The 18,807-nt window shown below is 41.2% G+C and overlaps 1 long non-coding RNA gene across 1 annotated transcript; it reads left to right on the forward strand.

The window, feature by feature from the left end:
- The first annotated feature begins 4,935 nt into the window (after positions 1-4,935).
- Positions 4,936-9,286, forward strand: LOC138962691 (uncharacterized). Its single transcript, XR_011454577.1, has 3 exons — positions 4,936-5,719; positions 6,511-6,601; positions 7,607-9,286. It is a non-coding gene; the product is annotated as an uncharacterized lncRNA (long non-coding RNA).
- Positions 9,287-18,807: the final 9,521 nt, after the last annotated feature.

The raw sequence follows: 18,807 nt of genomic DNA on the forward strand, positions 1-18,807 counted from the left end.
GCCCGGATCGGCAGCACTTGAGGTGACAGCTCTTCTTCACGGCTTAGCAGCCAGGGACACGTTGAGTCCACTGCTTGTGAAACTGGTGCTCAGGTAAGAATATCCACACGCTGAAAAATGCAAAGGGATTGTTGTTTGCTTGAGGTTTTGGAGAAAAACAACTACACTGAACACAAACAAACACTAATCACAAAACACACACAAAAACACAAACCAACATACAAACAACAACAACAACAACAACAACAACAGCTCAGCAGCAAAAAAACAAAATAAACAACATCAAAAACAACAACAACAGTAGCAGCTTAGCAGCAAAAACAATTACAACAACAACTAGAAATGTAGCCCAAAAATAGATCAAATCAGACCGCGGCAAACAGACAGACAGACAGACAGGCAGACAGACCGATAGACAGACAGACAGACATACAAACATACATGTATACATAAAGACATACAGACAGAGACAGACAGACAGAAAACCAATACCCCAGAACGAACCACAAACCAAGTACCGTAGGTGTATAACCTGCATATAACCATCACACATTTTAAATCTTTGCCCTGTGTTCCTTTTCAGTTTAACATTTATTTCTTCATAGGTCAAGGCTCCAAAATTAGACAATGTGTTATGTGAAATGCAAAAACAATGAGGTAAAATAAAACTGTTGATGTTTCTGTCATCTTGGCTTTTAATTCTGTAGAGTTAGTTTATGTCTCGCGCCGATTAGGTCTGTTGTAGTACATATTTCGCATGGACATGTAAATAGTGGATCTTACCCGTCTCGTCACTGATTCTGTTTTGTGTGAATATTAAAAAAAAAAAAACTTTCATGCACCTGTATATATATGTTCTTGTGTGTGCACATAATGCTGTACATAATACTGTAAGTGTGAGGTCCATGGATACAATTCAAGGTTCTGTGGTACACGTAGTGCCTTAATCTTTATTATTATCAATTATTTCATGGACAATTTACACTGATCGCCTATGTTCGTCGGTACTAATCAAAGGGAAAAAAGGAAATAAGATGAAAGTCGCTTGTTAATTGCAATGCTTGTTATTCACTCAGGTGCCTGGACGCTGGTTCCGCTTAACTCTCATGTACTGTATTACACATGTCGTACGCATTTAGAGCGTTTACTTCCCTTTGTTGATGAGATAAGGAATAACATGCAATTTTAGTCAAAGAAATGACAAGTGTACAGCAAGATGTAAAGTGCGACTGTGTGATGACACAAAGCACACCTAAGGAGGATAGGTGTAGCAGAGTCTGCCACATGTGACTGTGGAGAGGGAGATCAGACTCCAGAACATGTTCTCCAAGCATGTCCCCTCCTCCACCAACTGCGGATCCAGACATGGCCTGACCAAACAGATCTGAGGACCAAAATGTGGGGAGCACTGGAGGACCTGGAAAGAACGTCCATGTTCATGGCATCCTCCAGATTCCGAGTCTGACACAACCGTCGTACGAAGAAGAAGAAGAAGATGACACAATTTATGTGTCATTGACACTTCCACTTCAAAGTAGTTTTCCGGAGGATTGGTTTAAAGTTCAAGCTTCAGCAACGCAACACTACTTTTATAGGAAAAAATGTATATTGGAATTGTTCCATGAAAGTTATTAAACAGGCACATCTCAGTGTTTGAATGTTGCAGATCTATACAAATGTCGATTATAAGTGGGTTTTTTATCAAGTTTTTCAACCAACAATAACAGACTTAATTAACAGGGCTGTACGAGTCAATGTTATGCAGCAGTGAAGGTAAATTTACTTGAACTTTCGTAAAAACCGAACTGCATATGAGATATCACAAACATATATGTCCAATATCTTACTGAAAACAAGCAAAGATGAGACCGCATTATTGCACAAAAACAAAAGAAAGAAAGAAAGGAAGAAAGAAACGAACAAAGAAAGAAACAAAGAAAAAAACAAAGAAAAAATCAACCGACAAACGAAAACAACGACAAAAGAACCGAACGAATGAATAAAAGAACCAGTAAACTAACAAACGAAAAGCACTTTTCGTATCATAACTCATGGCCTGACAGTTACCGGTGATAAACTGATTCAACCATAGTAGTAATCAAATGCGTGCATGCTAAGATTAAAGCAGTGCATGTCTACATAAATACTCGATAAATACTCGACAAAATCATTGGAATTTGTTTTCCATTGTCGATGCATGTTTATGTCTGTAATATGATCAGCTGTGCTGTATACCCATTTTACACACAACAATGCAAAACTACATTTGAGACATAGTAGTAGGCCTAAAGAAGCAATTTTGGAGAAGTTTACTGGCGAATTTATCCTAAGAGGTCCAAAGGGCATTCGTTGTGCTGTAATGCAAACACACCTGTAATGATACACTCAAAAATGCTATGTAACTGTACAAATTTATTCAACGAAAGTAAAAAGGAGAATGGTTTCTGAGAAAGGGGACGTAAGCGCTCTAATTGCAGACGACACTTTGCAATCGAGTAAATGAGAGTTATGCGGAACCTGTCTCCTGGCACCTGAGAGAATAATGAGCATTAAATGAACAAGCGACTTTCACTCCCATTTTGGAAAAGGTTTTCGTCATCCAATCTCTTCTGCGTTGGATTACCGATCAGTGTCTTCGCTGATTGACTTATGTTTTCAGTGCTGGCAAGTATCCATAAATAATTATAACAGACGCAAACCGTGAGAACTTAGGTCCACAAAGAGGTACTCTGAAGTGGTCTCACTGATCTTATTAATGGGAAGGAACATAGCGCTAAAACGCGGGGAAGGTTTTCACAATCGATACGCTCCCGGTATTTGGACCATATGCACGTGCAGTGTAAGCAGTGGTCCACAGTATTGCGTCACGAATGGTAGCCATGCGACTAACCCAGGCCGTAATGTTACACGTAAACACCAAAGGCTATTTGTTTATATCTAGCCCATCGAGTCTTATGATACATTGACAGAAAAACCAGCCGGACCAGACCTAATGAACCCCTCCTGTGTACCGGGCTTTTCCTTTCTCACAGCTGACCGAAATACACAGTGTTTGAATTACGCGCACTAATTGTTCACTGAATTGCACAGACCTGCAGCACCAACGCTCTGTCTGGTGGTTTCTAACAACACCCCCTAGTTGTACATTGTAGGTGTATTGACGAAACAATACCTACGTGTTATGGGGCGCCGCTCGGGGGGGGGGGGGGGGGGGGGGGAACAAATGCTGATCCCCATACAGCCGTTAGAAACGTGAGCAGGGGGGTGTATTGTGTGATCACTGATTTATTCGGACGGCTTTGTTCGTGATTGAGACTGACAAAAAAGCTGCTGTGCCTTTTTGTGTCTGTCACGTAAAGAGCTCTTTTTGTCTGTGATAAAAATCTTGACTATGTGAACCCGACTGCCATGGTACACTCGTTAAGAACAAATGCAATGTTCTCTTAAAAGCAGTATTGACCGTTAGCCGCAAACAAAAACGACATGTTCGTCTTGGAAAATATATCACAGATTTTTTCTCTCTCTCAAATCCTGAATTCGCCCAACATGCTTTTACGACTAGTGCGTTGAACTAAACCAGAAGTATATTATATATAAACTTGGCCAAAAAAGTATTGCAACAAATTTCAAACCCAAATTAAAGCATTAATCCCCGTGTCATTTCATTAAAACTGTATATTCTAGTTAAGACCGTTCACTTAACCTCCAGGATCACCTTTTGGATTAAATATTTCTTGTACAGGGATCACGTGACCGCCGCTCAAGTAAGGGTACCCTCAAAATCGACCAGACGGTGTAAACATGTACTGCGATTCCGTAAAACATGTTTGCAAACAAAGGCAAATTTTAATGGCAATTTTGACGTTTTTGCAACGCATGAATGGTAATTCAAGCGTAGAATGATTTAAAATTATCAGTTTTTTTTAATCTTTGACAACACTGGTGAAGTGGCCAAGCTGTTAAGACATCGGCCTGGACATTTTGAGGCCCCGAGGCCTTCGAGTTCGAATCCTTGCCAAGTCGTTTATTTTTTTTGCTCGATCCTTCTTGACAAATATGCTCAGCTCTGAACCGTATGTTACCACTGCAAAATTCAAGCGTTGACTGAAGCTCTCAAGGTCATACACGCCGTACAGGTGGGGTTTCGGCTAGCGTTTGCTGTACAGAATTCTGTACATGATTTTATCCCTATTTTTCAACCTCGTAGCCCCGGAAAGTCATAAATAGACCACAGCTTTAAGTGACCACTGACGATCATACGCGTTGAGAGAGGAGCTAGCGTTGTTATGGGGCGATTTGTGACGATTAAGTTTTTATCTCTACAGGTGTTTGTCGGTGATAACAGCCTGTCTTCGTAACCCTCAACTAAGCCTCAAATGCGACTCAGTGACGCTAAGCAAAATCTCTTCAGTCTATTACGAATACCACAACAGGGTCTGGTTTTTAGCGTGTGTTTTTTTTACTTAATTAAGGCGATAGATATAATTTTCTGTATTTTCCACTGAATTGAAATGTGCTTTACAGCGGATCTTGAGCAGGATAAATGTCGGCATACTTTCAGCTTCTTTGAAAACTACATTCTCACAAACGAAGTTAATTAATGATATGTAAAGGAATCTGCATCTGGGGTGCGTTTACAAATAAACACTGAAAAAACAAAAATCCAGTACGGAGCAAAATCCAGTCGTACCAAATAAATAAGATCATTTATTTTTCATTCTATTTAAAAAAAAAATTTAAGAGAGGGAGGCAGACGAGTTACAATGGAAGAGAAAAAAAGACACTAAACAGTAATCTTTCCCCACGCTAATAAGTCTCTGGATATAGAATACATTCTTTTTTTCAAATACCTCAATTACAACGAACCAGAAGTAATGAAATATTTCTACTTACGCCATGTTCTCTTCCTTTTGTTTCAGCGAAGAAAAGAAACTGTGTTCCAGGCCAAACACTGTACAAAAGGAAGACGTGGAACTTGCGAAGAAAATGCGAAAAAGTGTTTGTGGGTTATCGTCCCTAGTCACATGCTGGCGGCGAAAACAAAATGGCGGATCGCGTAGGTACCGATCGTGTGCGAGGTGGTGGTAAATAATTGTGCTCGGCTTTTTGTTGCAAGAACGCCCGTTACAAACAGAGCTGCTTCGGGAAAACTTTCCACAAGTTCCCTACAGAAGAAAAAAGGTGGGTTGTGCAGTGATTATTTCATCAGGTTTACCTTCTTCAGAATGAGAATGCAATGGCTCGAGTCAACTCACTCAGTAGACTACAGCGTCAGCGAGTACTTACGACTGTGAGTGTGAGTCAGCAGTCAGTACAAAACAACAGTTTACACTTGATGACAAACCCGTGGGCATATTTGCCGAAACCTTTATCAAACCTTGCTTACGGGAAAACTACAGTACAAAGGTACATCACTCATCCGTTTTGCGTTCAGGCAGAGCGTTAGATTTAGACTGAAGATCTGATTTAGCTTTCTTTGTCTTTCCTTTTTGCTTAGTTTAACAATAACATTGTTGTTTTTATTGTCAAACTAGGTGCAGAATATGGATGCAATTCACAAGGCGAGAGGACTTTGAAAAGCTGCAGCCAGCTGCTGTTCAAGGTCTCAAGCTTTGTACTGATCACTTTGAGGCCAACCAGTAAAACAATCCTGCAGAGAGGATCACTTGTGTGGAATGCTGTCCCGACATTGTTTGCAGTGCCCAATCCACCACCGAAGGTTATTTATTTATTGGTTTTAGGTTTTTGCAAACCAAAGAAGCACACTATTAAATGCAGGTTGAGTAATGACAAGTTTGAGGCTGATGTAAGAATTGAAAACAACAGCATTGTTCCCATCAAATAATGCCTGTTTGCATTTAGCGCAAAAAAATGATAAGGCCAACAAAAAAAAGTTACTTATTTTGGATCGACGTCCTGATTATGATGATATGATGAACTTATTTTGCAAAAAAACAGCCCCAAATGGCAAAAAAGGTATAGGGTCGGCGTCAACAACAAAAAAGTTGTATGTTTCTGGTCACCTGACCCTACCTATGTTTTCCCGACGACCCTAGACATTTTTTTTTTTTTGCATTTTCAAAAATAAAAGGGGTATTCGAAAATCAATTGTTTTCCTGTTTTTCAACAAAATAGTTTAAAAAATGGTTTCAAAAAAAAAGGTTAGAAAAAAAATCTCCACCTTTAGTCATGTTAGGTCACAAAAAAGTCTGTTTAAGGTAACATAGGCCCCCCAAAAATAGCGTCGGTAGGTCGGCTTTTTAGTTTTGTATTTTAGCCATCTGAATATTTTAATTTTATTTTTTAATGCCCCCAAAAAGTCTAGGGCCGGTGGGAAAAAAATAGGGTCGGTCCGGATACCGTAAACAGATTATTTTTTGTTTTGCCTTACCAGAAACATACACTTTTTGTGTGTGGCCTAAGACCAATGCCATGAAATTGGGAGAAATGTTTCATTGTGACTGGGTGTTGGTTGTGAGTTTGTCAGTTAAAGAGCTGTGCAATTTGCAGGTTGCTAGTGGGAGGAAGCCACCATCGCAAAGGGTAGCTACAAATGAAGCCAGCACCGACCTGTCGCCTGATACACAAATTGTTCAACCAGGTAAGAGATTTTTAACCATGAAGAACACCCTGACATCAAAAAATGTTTAAACCCATCCATTACATAGTTGATAATCGCTGTATAGGGTGACGGGCGCTGGGGCGGGGTGGTAAGACGTCGGTCTATTAACTCGGAAGGTCGAGGGTTCGAATCCCGGTCGCGGTCGCCTGGTGGGTTAAGTGTGGAGATGTTTCCGATCTCCCAGGTCAACTTATGTGCAGACCTGCTAGTGACTTATCCCCCTTCATGTGTACACGCAAGCACAAGACCAAATACGCACGAAAAAGATCCTGTAATCCATGTCAGAGTTCGGTGGGTTTTAGAAACACAAAAATACCCCGCATGCTTCCTCCGAAAGCGGCGTATGGCTGCCTAAATGGCGGGGTAAAAACGGTCATACACATAAAATTCCACTTGTGCAAATAAATGAGTGCACGTGGGAGTTTCAGCCCACGAACGCAGAAGAAGAAGAAGCTGTATAGGGCGGATGCATGGATGGATGAAATTGTACCTGTAGTTCCCACACGTAAAGATGGGAAACATATCCTGTTAGAGGCATGGTTTGACAAGAAACAATTAAGTGGCTCTATTCCCATCTCCCCCCCCCCCCCCCCCCTTTCCCCGTCGCGATATAAGCTTCGTGGTTGAAAACGACGTTAAACACCAAATAAAGAAAGAAAGAAAGAGGCATGGTGTGTGAGGAGTTTACCTGGTACTGTTGTCCTAATCAATCAATCAATCAATCAATATAAAGCTTATATAGCGCGTATTCCGTGGGTACAGTTCTAATGGCCTCACCCATTCAGTACCAAACAAGGTCAATTCCATCATTGTTCCACATCGAATCCATAGTTGCTAATACACTTCATTTCTGGCCTGCCTTCCTACGCTATTGTTTATTTTCATTTTGTGATTGAATTACACATGTTTTAATTTCTTCCAGGTTGTAACTTGTTATGGTTATGTTATTTTATGTGTGTTTTGTGTGTGTGTTTTCTTTTTTAGATGACATTCAGGCGATCCTGGAGGACATAGGATGTAAAGCATCAAAGTCGTCATCCTCCCCATCCCCTCGTGAAGCGGAACTTCGGCAGAAGGTCAACAAACTGAGGAGCAAGGTTTTCCGATTAGAAAAGAAAACGATGGAACCCCGTGTAAAACGAGCGAGTAAATTAGCCAAGCCTCCCAAGAAAGACTTTGTAATAGAACAGTTGTCTCATATATTATCAGGCGAGGCGAGCTATTTTGCCATTTATGCCTGTTACATATTTACCGGTTATCTGCTGCTGTGTCCATTCCTGGCAGAGACGGAACGCATGTTACCAAGGAGCCGAAGGAGAGTCGATGAGATGAGAGAATGTGATTAACAATTGCCAACTCTCTCCGTACAAAGAGGGTCCAAAATTGTATCAAAATATAGATCGTAGGGAATTCAAAATAAAACAAGAGAGACAAAACATGTACTTCGGCTCATAGAGCCTTCTTTAATTTTTGACTCAAAAGTCCATGCTCCGAGAGTCCTTTTTTTAATTTTGAATTGCCTACCATCTATATTTTTATACATTTTCAAAAAGATTCAACAGTCACCTTCCGTTATTCTTGAACTTGGCTATCCCAGCCTTACCTCAACATTCGATATTCCTGTGATACTTTTGACGTAAAATCAATTTTTACTGTAAAACACTTCGGCAAGAGGATTGGTCCAAGCAAACAAATAATAAACTTGTAAGATTTTTCCTGATATTTCCGATCAATTGCCTATGGTTTTATTTAGCTAAAAGATTCAAACGTCACACCTATGACCCATGGCTATTTTTAAGGGGAGAGTAGCATCCCTGGTGTGTTGTTTTTGATGTACCTTTTGGTCTGTTTACAGTAACATAGGCACACAAAAAGAGGGTCGGTAGGTGGGCTTTTCTTAATTTTTTTTTTATAACCATCTTTTTAAATTATTTTGCCAAAAAACAGGAACAAAATTGATTTTTTTTCTTTTTCTTTTTCTCCAAATGCCAAAAAAAAGGTCTAGGGTTGGCGGGGAAAAAATAATAGGGTTGGTCGGGATACCGTAAACAGACTATTTTGCTTTGTTTTGCCTAAGCAATGACTAACAAACTTTCTTTAGGGTCTGACATTGTATATACTATACAACTTTTTGGGGTATTAACTAAATACATGTATACAGTTTTTGATTCCTTTTATACTTTTTCACAAATTACCCCCCCCCCCCCCCCCCTTTTTTGACTCACATGCGAAGCAAAAGTGAGTCTATGTACTCACCCGAGTCGTCCGTCCGTCCGTCCGTCCGTCCGGCCGGCCGGCCGGCCGGCCGTCCGGAAAACTTTAACGTTGGATATTTCTTGGACACTATTCAGTCTATCAGTACCAAATTTGGCAAGATGGTGTATGATGACAAGGCCCCAAAAAACATACATAGCATCTTGACCTTGCTTCAAGGTCAAGGTCGCAGGGGCCATAAATGTTGTCTAAAAAACAGCTATTTTTCCCATTTTTCCCATTTTCTCTGAAGTTTTTGAGATTGAATACCTCACCTATATATGATATATAGGGCAAAGTAAGCCCCATCTTTTGATACCAGTTTGGTTTACCTTGCTTCAAGGTCAAGGTCACAGGAGCTCTTCAAAGTTGGATTGTATACATATTTTGAAGTGACCTTGACCCTGAACTATGGAAGATAACTGTTTCAAACTTAAAAATTATGTGGGGCACATGTTATGCTTTCATCATGAGACACATTTGGTCACATATGATCAAGGTCAAGGTCACTTTGACCCTTATGAAATGTGACCAAAATAAGGTAGTGAACCACTAAAAGTGACCATATCTCATGGTAGAAAGAGCCAATAAGCACCATTGTACTTCCTATGTCTTGAATTAACAGCTTTGTGTTGCATGACCTTGGATGACCTTGACCTTGGGTCAAGGTCACATGTATTTTGGTAGGAAAAATGTGTAAAGCAGTTCTTAGTGTATGATGTCATTGCTAGGTTTAGGTCAAGCATGTGAGTCGTATGGGCTTTGCCCTTCTTGTTTTTTGTAGTCTGCCCTGGGGGCGGGAGGTCTCCTAATTTCGGTTTCTAGGGTCATCTTATGCTTCCCCATGAGCTGAGAACTTAATTTAAAATGGGCCACGATTTTTTTATTTGTATTTTGTAATTGTGCCTTTGTCCAGTCACATGATTTCACTTTGTACTTAAAAACTTGGCACTGTCATCATTTTATTGCTATTTATTGTTCAGTTGTTCAGTATTTATTGCTATTGGGCATCAGTTGTTCAGTTGCCCTCTTTCGAATGAGCCATGCATGCATTATGGATGTGTTTAGCGAATGGGGATACCTCAAGAAATGTAAAAAAAAGAAACAATGTGAAGCAAACATATAGCACCAAATAAAATAACCGAATCAGAATGGAAACTTCTTCAGTGTATGTGTGTGTGTGTGTGTGTGTGTGTGTGTGTGTGTGTGTGTGTGTGTGTGTTTGCTGTTTTAAATACCGAAAATGTGAAAATAAAGCAAGTCACAACATGAGAAAGATCGACTGTACTAGTCATAACAAAGCAGGAGACAGTCTGGTCAGCATGCAGCAAAGGGGAATAACTCATATTTAGCCATTCTCATTTCTAAGCATGCCCAATGAGGAAGTTATCCTTCTTCCCATTGTAGTTTCTTTGTCCAGGCGTAAGCCGCCTACGTCACGCACATAACAACGAACACAGAACTGTATAAGCCTTCAACCCGGTTATTCCACACTCGGTCAGATCATCGTGCACTTATTTCTTCGCATTTCTTGCACTTGTTGGTGCCAAGGATTCCCTGGAGTCCTTTTGTCGTCTGCTTGACCTTACGAGCAGCAGACGACAATTTGTTGAGGACAGGGACTGCCGTAGGGAGGCAGTTCGGTACGGGGAATGGCCGAGACTTGTGAGCCGAGACCAATGCCGAGGCGAGACGCGACACACGACGGGGTGGGTAAATCACAGGCGCATGAACAGTTTGATTGACATTATTATTCAATGAAACTTTCTACCTTTCTTTGGTCAAAGTAAAATGATAAACGTGTTACGGTACATTGTATGATTTAGGAGCTGTACTTGTCATGGTAATTCACACTTCGTCTTTTTTAGGAACCGTCAATTTCCTTTAGGTGAATAGCTAACACGAGTACTTTTCAATAAGCCATGTCACTGATATATAGGTTCTATGATCAATGCCAAATACAGTATGTGGACTAGAAGTCGATTGAACCATACTTCCTACAAACCCAGCTAAGATAAAATATAAATGATGACAAGCACGCTTGCACGCACAAAAGTAAATAAACATACACAAACTCCTCCCTCCCCAACACACACCACACACACACACACACACCACACACACACACACACACAAACACACACACACGCACACACACACACACACACACACACACACACACACACACACACACACACACACACACACACACCTTGACATATTACACCGTAGTCACACAACACACAAACCAATCTTGAAACATCGAACACCAACGGTGAGAACAAGAAGCACGAACATACGACAGTCGATCCTGTCCATAACAACCGTGGTCGTTATAGACAGGTGCTCGATACAGACAGGTGAATTATAAGGAAAAAACCCTTGTGTGGGATCTTTTGGAGTGGTCGTTGAGGGTAGGTGGTCGCTTTTGATAGGTGGTCGCAAGGGCAGGTTCCACTGTAGTTCAGTCTTTCAACTGCACACTTTTTGCTTTAAAAACTTTAATGTTGTCGTCAACCGTGTTGTGCATTTGTGTAATTTTGTATTCATTTTGTATGGGTCACGTAGGATAAGCTTATGCTTGAGTTCGTGCCCCAGTTGTCTGGTACGTAATAAGTTCGTGCCCCAGTTGTCTCCATCCGTCGCTACCTCACCCACGACACCTGTGTCAAGCTGGTTGTCTCCTTCATCTTCAGTCGTCTGGACTACTGCAACTCCCTTCTGGCTGGCCTCCCCGCCTCATCCATTCATGGCCTACAACGAGTCCAGAACGCTGCTGCCAGGCTGACGTTGAGGAAGACGAAGCGAGACCACATCACCCCCCTACTTCGCTCCTTGCACTGGCTCCCTGTCAACACCCGAATCTCATACAAACTGTCCACTCTGGTCTACAAGTGTCTCAACGACTCTGCTTCCGAGTACCTTCAATCCTCCCTGGACCTGTACACCCAGCCCTCCGACCGTCCCCTTCGTTCTGCTGCTGTCCCACTCCGCCTTCACATCCCTCGCTCGAAACTCGCATCTGCTGGTCAGCGTGCATTTCCCTCCGCGGGCCCCTCCGTCTGGAACTCCCTGCCGCTTGAGCTTCGCCAGAGCCCCTCTCTTGACGCGTTCAAGAGTAGGTTGAAGACTCAGTTCTTCCCGTAGCTGACTGCGACTTTCATGTTCGACGTGATGTGTTGTGCCCCAAAAGACATTCTTATGCTGTGCTCTGTGAGAGGTGTTTTCTTTGTGTTTAATATTATTTTGTTTGGACCTAGCTATTGATGTGTACATTGTTGTTAAACAGTTGTTTGTTGTATGTTTATCAGGGTTTGCTAGTGTGTGATAGGGTTCGTGTCCGTCTGTAGATGTTAGTTTCTTTGTTAGTCCTGTGTTGACAACTCTTCGACAAGCGCTTAGAACTGTACCCACGGAATACGCGCTATATAAGCTTCATATTGATTGATTGAATAATTGTTTGATTTTAAATACACTTTTGTTTAGACCAACTTTTGGCGCCAGTGGTTACACCTTGTCCGTAGAGACCAGAGTCGGTTCTGGATTAATCCCCTCTCTCCTCACTCTCCTGCCTCGCTTACCTGCATACGTAATACGACTGGAGTTTACAGTCATGTCGGCACCCCGGATACATTGTTCTAAACAGTGAATCGAAACAATGAATCTGGACACTGTGGTAGAATGGAGAATGAACAAGTCGCGTAAGGCGAAATTACTACATTTAGTCAAGCTGTGGAACTCACAGAATGAAACTGAACGCACTGCATTTTTTCACAATGACCGTAGTCCGCCGCTTGTGCATAACGGAGTGAAACTGACGAGCCTGTTCAGCGCGGTAGTAGTTTCGCTGTGCTGCATAGCACGCTTTTCTGTACCTCTCTTCGTTTTAACTTTCTGAGCGTGTTTTTAATCCAAACATATCATATCTATATGTTTTTGGAATCAGGAACCGACAAGGCATCACAACTCTGGAATTCTTTACCAGACTATATCAAACTTAGTGATTCCCTAAGTCATGAATTTAAGCACTTTTTGTCAAAAAACGATTTAAGTCCGCCGTGTTATTTTTATTCTGGAGATCGCATGTCACAAATAATTCACTGTAAGCTCAGGTTATATATAAGTGATCTTAATAACGATCTAGTTGCTACAGATGCATCTTGTGACTGCGGATTCCCGTCCGAATCCGTACAACACTTCATATTCGATTGTCCAAATTATCGCGAAGCACGTCAAGAAACTATACATACCCTCCCTAATCACATAATTCACCTCCCCCACCTTTTAAACGGAGACAGACAGTATTCTTTAGATTTGAACAGGAAAATGTTTTCCACCGTACACTCGTTCATTGAACGTTCAGGCCGCTTTGGGTAAATCAGAATAAATGCTCTACAAGCCGGACAACAACTTTAACTTCTGCACATCTCCTACCCATCCCTCTTCTTTTATTCATCTTCTTTCCCTCCTTCCTTCCTTTACTGTCTTTCTTTATAATCATTATGCAACGTTCATTACGTTATTAATATATTTGGTTTATTGAGACAAATTTTTCAGCCGTTACTGCCTTATGTTGTACTGTCATGCAGGAACACCACTATAAGCTTCTAGCTTGTTGCTGTTTCTGTGAACTTTGTATACATGTCATGATTGTAACCTTTGTTAAAATAAACTTATGTTTAAACCAGATGAAATTGTTTTTAAATCGATTTCGGAAATTTAATTTTGATCATAATTTTTATATTTTTAATTTTCAGAGCTTGTTTTTAATCCAAATATAACATATTTATATGTTTTTGGAATCAGGAAATGATGTAGAATAAGATGAACGTAAATTGGGATCGTTTTATATAAAAAAAAAAATTATCACCATTTTCAGATTTTTAATGACCAAAGTCATTAATTAATTTTTAAGCCACCAAGCTGAAATGCAATACCGAAGTCCGGCCTTCGTCGATGATTGCTTTACAAAAATTTCAATCAATTTGATTGAAAAATGAGGATGTGACAGTGCCGCCTCAACTTTTACAAAAAGCCGGATATGACGTCATCAAAAGTATTTATCGAAAAAAAGAAAAAAACTTCTAGGGATATCATTCCCAGGAACTCTCATGTCACATTTCATAAAGATCGGTCCAGTAGTTTGATCTGAATCGCTCTACACACACACACGCACAGACACACACAGACACACACAGACACACACACACACACACACGCACACACACACACACACACACACACACACACACACACAAAACTAACATACATCACGACCCTCGTCTCGATTCCCCCTCTATGTTAAACCATTTAGTCAAAACTTGACTAAATGTAAAAATGAAAAATATAACGCACGCACGCACGCACACGTAGGTCCGAAATGCAGTTACGGAGTTGGTTCTAAGAGGCTTCGGGTGTTTTTCTTTTAACTTTTATTGCATTTTAGTGCAACATAATTTAAAACTACTTAGCCTGTTAGTATTTGAGTGGAAATCTGGAGAGGTTAAGAAAAATGTACAGGCAGAAGGAACAAAATGGCTTCAGTGGCATTTTCAAATGTATAGAGTTTTCAAATCAAATTCGATCAGTCCTAGAAAACTTTGTCGTTTGTGCTTTTAATTTATCGGTTGTACGCAATAGGAGTGACGGAAGCCGAACAAAACACCAAATAAAGGTGATCGAGGAAATGTAAAGCCTCGCATTAATTGGGCAAAGCCGACTTCGCGAAGTCTTCTTCAAAAAGCTGGCTGCGCGAAGCTTTGGTACTACACTTCTGTAACAAGACTTCGAGAAGTCTTTGCAAAGTCAACTTCGGGCTCAAATAAGGTAAGGTAAGGTAAGGGAAAGTAGGGTAAGGTCAGGTAAGGCAAGGTATGGTAAGGTAAGGTAAGTTAAGGTATGGTATGGTAAGGTAAGGCAAGGTATGGTAAGGTAAGGTAAGGTAAGGCATGGTATGGTAAGGTAAGGTATGGTAAGGTAAGGTAAGGTAAGGTATGGTAAGGTAAGGTATGGTAAGTTAAGGTAAGGTAAAGTAAGGCAAGTTATGGTATGGTAAGGTAAGGTAAGGTAAGGTAAGGTAAGGTATGGTAAGGTATGGTAAGGTAAGGTAAGGCAAGGTATGGTAAGGTAAGGTAAGGTAAGGCAAGGTATGGTAAGGTAAGGTAAGGTAAGGTAAGGTAAGGTAAGGTAAGGTAAGGTAAGGTAAGGCAAGGCAAGGTACGGTATGGTAAGGTAAGGGAAAGTAGGGTAAGGTAAGGTAAGGTAAGGTAAGGCAAGGTATGGTAAGGTAAGGTAAGGCAAGGTATGGTAAGGTAAGGTAAGGTAAGGTAAGGTAAGGTAAGGTAAGGCAAGGCAAGGTAAGGTAAGGTAAGGTATGGTAAGGTAAGGTAAGGTAATGTAAGGTATGGTAAGGTAAGGCATGGTAAGGTAAGGTAAGGTAAGGTAAGGTAAGGTAAGGTAAGGCAAGGCAAGGTAAGGTAAGGTAAGGTAAGGTATGGTAACCTCGACACATGTGTTTAAATATACGAGAGAGCATGAAAACCCAATTTGCATGTATAAGACTAGAGGGGCGTAACACTTCACAGAAAAACCAACGCTTAGACCGTTAATTGAATAGTACATTCATAGGCCGGTAAGAGGGGTGGTTTTAGGCCATAGCAGACAGCAACACAGGCAGCAGGAAGGCTATAACACCAGAACACACTCGTTAGCCCTGACTATGGCTCACCTCTTGTACTGAACCACTCAAGCGTCACTCCTTCGTGTGCAAACAGTGGAACTCGCTTCTTAAGACCTTCACAGATCTGAAAAACACGTCTTTAATAGTAGAAGGGAGTCTTAAAATGGAGTTCAGTTTACAGACACAATTTGCAGAGAATTTAAAAAAAATCAAGGTCTCAACAGAGGGGAAATTATTAATCGGGTCTGTGGGGGAAGGGGGGTATTTTAAGAGGGGGGGGGGGGGGGTTTCAGTGTATTACTGTTCCTGCAATGGCTGGCACCTGAGCCCTTCACACGCAAAACCACTTTGGGCTGGCACTTTCATAGCACATTCAAACATATTGCCAACACCGTTTTACATTGACGCTGAGGCAATATTGACTACGGCGGGTCAGTTAGTTAGGCCGAGAAACAGCGTTTTTCGTCTTGAAATGACTACAGCATGGCCTTGGTTTTTGCTTATGTGCTTGGATCTTGAGTGGTGTAACACATTAAGTTTAACAAATAATCTTTCACTATTGCCAATTTATATTAAAAAAAAATCTAACATCCCGACTGCTAGCCGTGGTGAGTTGGATTTGTTGATGAATTTATTTCTTAAAAAAAAAATAATAAAAAAAAATAAACAAGAGACTTTTACGTAATTAATTCATTAAAAAAAACTCCAGCTGAGCAGAGAAAGCACCTGGGCTGTTACTCTTTGGTACGTGACAAAGTGAATGGTCTGATTCCATGTAAATGACTAACCAGATCTGATATGGTGACCCTCCACCACGAAATGAGTGGCGTGTCACCTTTGCATGATTTTCATATTTTTACATTTTCCTAAAGAATTTTTTTATGCTCTATCCAGTGGTGAAACCCGTTTTAGAAAAGAGCGAAAACTGTTTGAGTTATAAGCCTGTGACTAAGGTGACCCTCACACTGTTACAAGACACTGCCCGGACTTATATTGAGCCTAGCGCAGAACCGCGCGAGGTGACATGCGACTCATTTCGTGGTGGAGGGTCACAATTATGGTGAGCCGAACTGTTCACACGGGAAGGAGCGTGTCTTTTAAGAATCCATCATATTTTCCATTGACGTGAAAAGATTACCTCTTACTGAGCTAAAACCGATTGGCCGTATATGATTGTATGCTAGTGCGCACGAGCTCCCATCGAGATAAAGGCTGTCCTTAATTTTTTGTTTGTTTGTTTGCTTAACGCCCAGCCGACCACGAAGGGCCATATCAGGGCGGTGCTGCTTTGACATAGATAACGTGCGCCACACACAAGACAGAAGTCGCAGCACAGGCTTCATGTCTCACCCAGTCACATTATTCTGACACCGGACCAACCAGTCCTAGCACTAACCCCATAATGCCAGACGCCAGGCGGAGCAGCCACTAGATTGCCAATTTTAAAGTCTTAGGTACTATGACCCGGCCGGGGTTCGAACCCACGACCTCCCGATCACGGGGCGGACGCCTTACCACTAGGCCAACCGTGCCGGTTGTCCTTAATTGAGCCCGAGGTTCACTTCCCGAAGACTTCGCGAAGTGTTTCTACCATAGTCTTATAGATCAGTGCCGAAGCTTCGTGCAGCAAGCTTCGTGCAGCAAGCATCGTAAAGTAGCTTTCGCGAAGTCGAATTTGCCCAATTGTGGCCATTTCTGCGATTTGGGGCATTGTTGATGACCAACGTTTCTGATTAAATAAACGCGGGGTAAAAGTTGGACCAAAAAGTAAAAAAAAAAAAAAAAATTTGACTGTACTCACTGACTCCCACTTCAAGCAGAATTTCTAAAAGTTCAAGAAAGTATCAGTGATATCACATTGTAAAACAGATGAAAAAAAGGAAAATAGTCTTGGGGTGTACAAAACAATTATTTTGACCATAGTGTCTGTTTTCAGTGTACATGCACTGACAGTGACCGAAATGGCCACAATTAATATCAGACGTATTAACAGTATAACTAGCAGTCCCGCTAACAGGCACGTATCTCCACTAGCTCGCCACTCACTCATATTTCACTATTATCAATATTGTGAATGGGTGATTGTTTCCGTAAACGATTGCAAGGCACGAGCCAGTCGGTAATAAGCGAAACTATTGATTGTCACTATTGATTGAGTTTCTGCGACTGTCGACTCGAGCCCTGTTTTGTGGCTGAGTCGAATGTGACATCGATCGATATGATATCAAAGAAACACCGTCTGTTGCCCCCCCAAAAAACCCGGTCTGTTGACTAACTTAGAATTATAATTCGCTTGATTTTCAACAACCAAAAGGAAGAAGAAACAAGTCGCGTAAGGCGAAATTACTACATTTAGTCAAGCTGTGGAACTCACAGAATGAAACTGAACGTAGTCCGCCGCTAGTGCTAAAGGCAGTGAAAGTGACGAGCCTGTTTGGCGCGGCAGCGGTTGCGCTGTGCTTCATAGCGCACTTTACTGTACCTCTCTTCGTTTTAACTTTCTGAGCGTGTTTTTAATCCAAACATATCATATCTATATGTTTTTGGAATCAGGAACCGACAAGGAATAAGATGAAATAGTTTTTAAAACGATTTCGGAAATTTAATTTTAATCATAATTTTTATATTTTTAATTTGGCAGTGGCTACTTTGCCGGTACCGGCAACGTAGCCTGTAGACCAAAGTCATTAATTAATTTTTAAGCCACCAAGCTGAAATGCAATACCGGAGTCCGGCCTTCGTCGAAGATTGCTTGGCCAAAATTTCAATCAATTTGATTGAAAAATGAGGGTGTGACAGTGCCGCCTCAACTTTTACAAAAAGCCGGATATGACGTCATCAAAGACATTTATCGAAAAAAAGAAAAAAACGTTCGGGGATGTCATACCCAGGAACTCTCATGTCAAATTTCATAAAGATCGGTCCAGTAGTTTAGTCTGAATCGCTCTACACACACACACAGACAGACAGACAGACAGACAGACAGACAGACAGACAGACACACACACACACACACACACACACACACACACACACACACACACACACGCACATACACCACGACCCTCGTCTCGATTCCCCCCTCTACGTTAAAACATTTAGTCTTCTTCTTCTTCTTCAGCGTTCGACGATAAAATATTTAGTCAAAACTTGACTAAATGTAAAAAGTGCTCGTTATACACAACAGTTAAATGGTTCTTCTTCTTCTTCTTTTTCGTACGACGGTTGTGTCAGACTCGGAATCTGGAGGATG

Source organism: Littorina saxatilis, linkage group LG3 (genome assembly GCF_037325665.1).
Source record: "Littorina saxatilis isolate snail1 linkage group LG3, US_GU_Lsax_2.0, whole genome shotgun sequence".
NCBI classification, from domain to species: Eukaryota; Metazoa; Mollusca; class Gastropoda; order Littorinimorpha; family Littorinidae; genus Littorina; species Littorina saxatilis.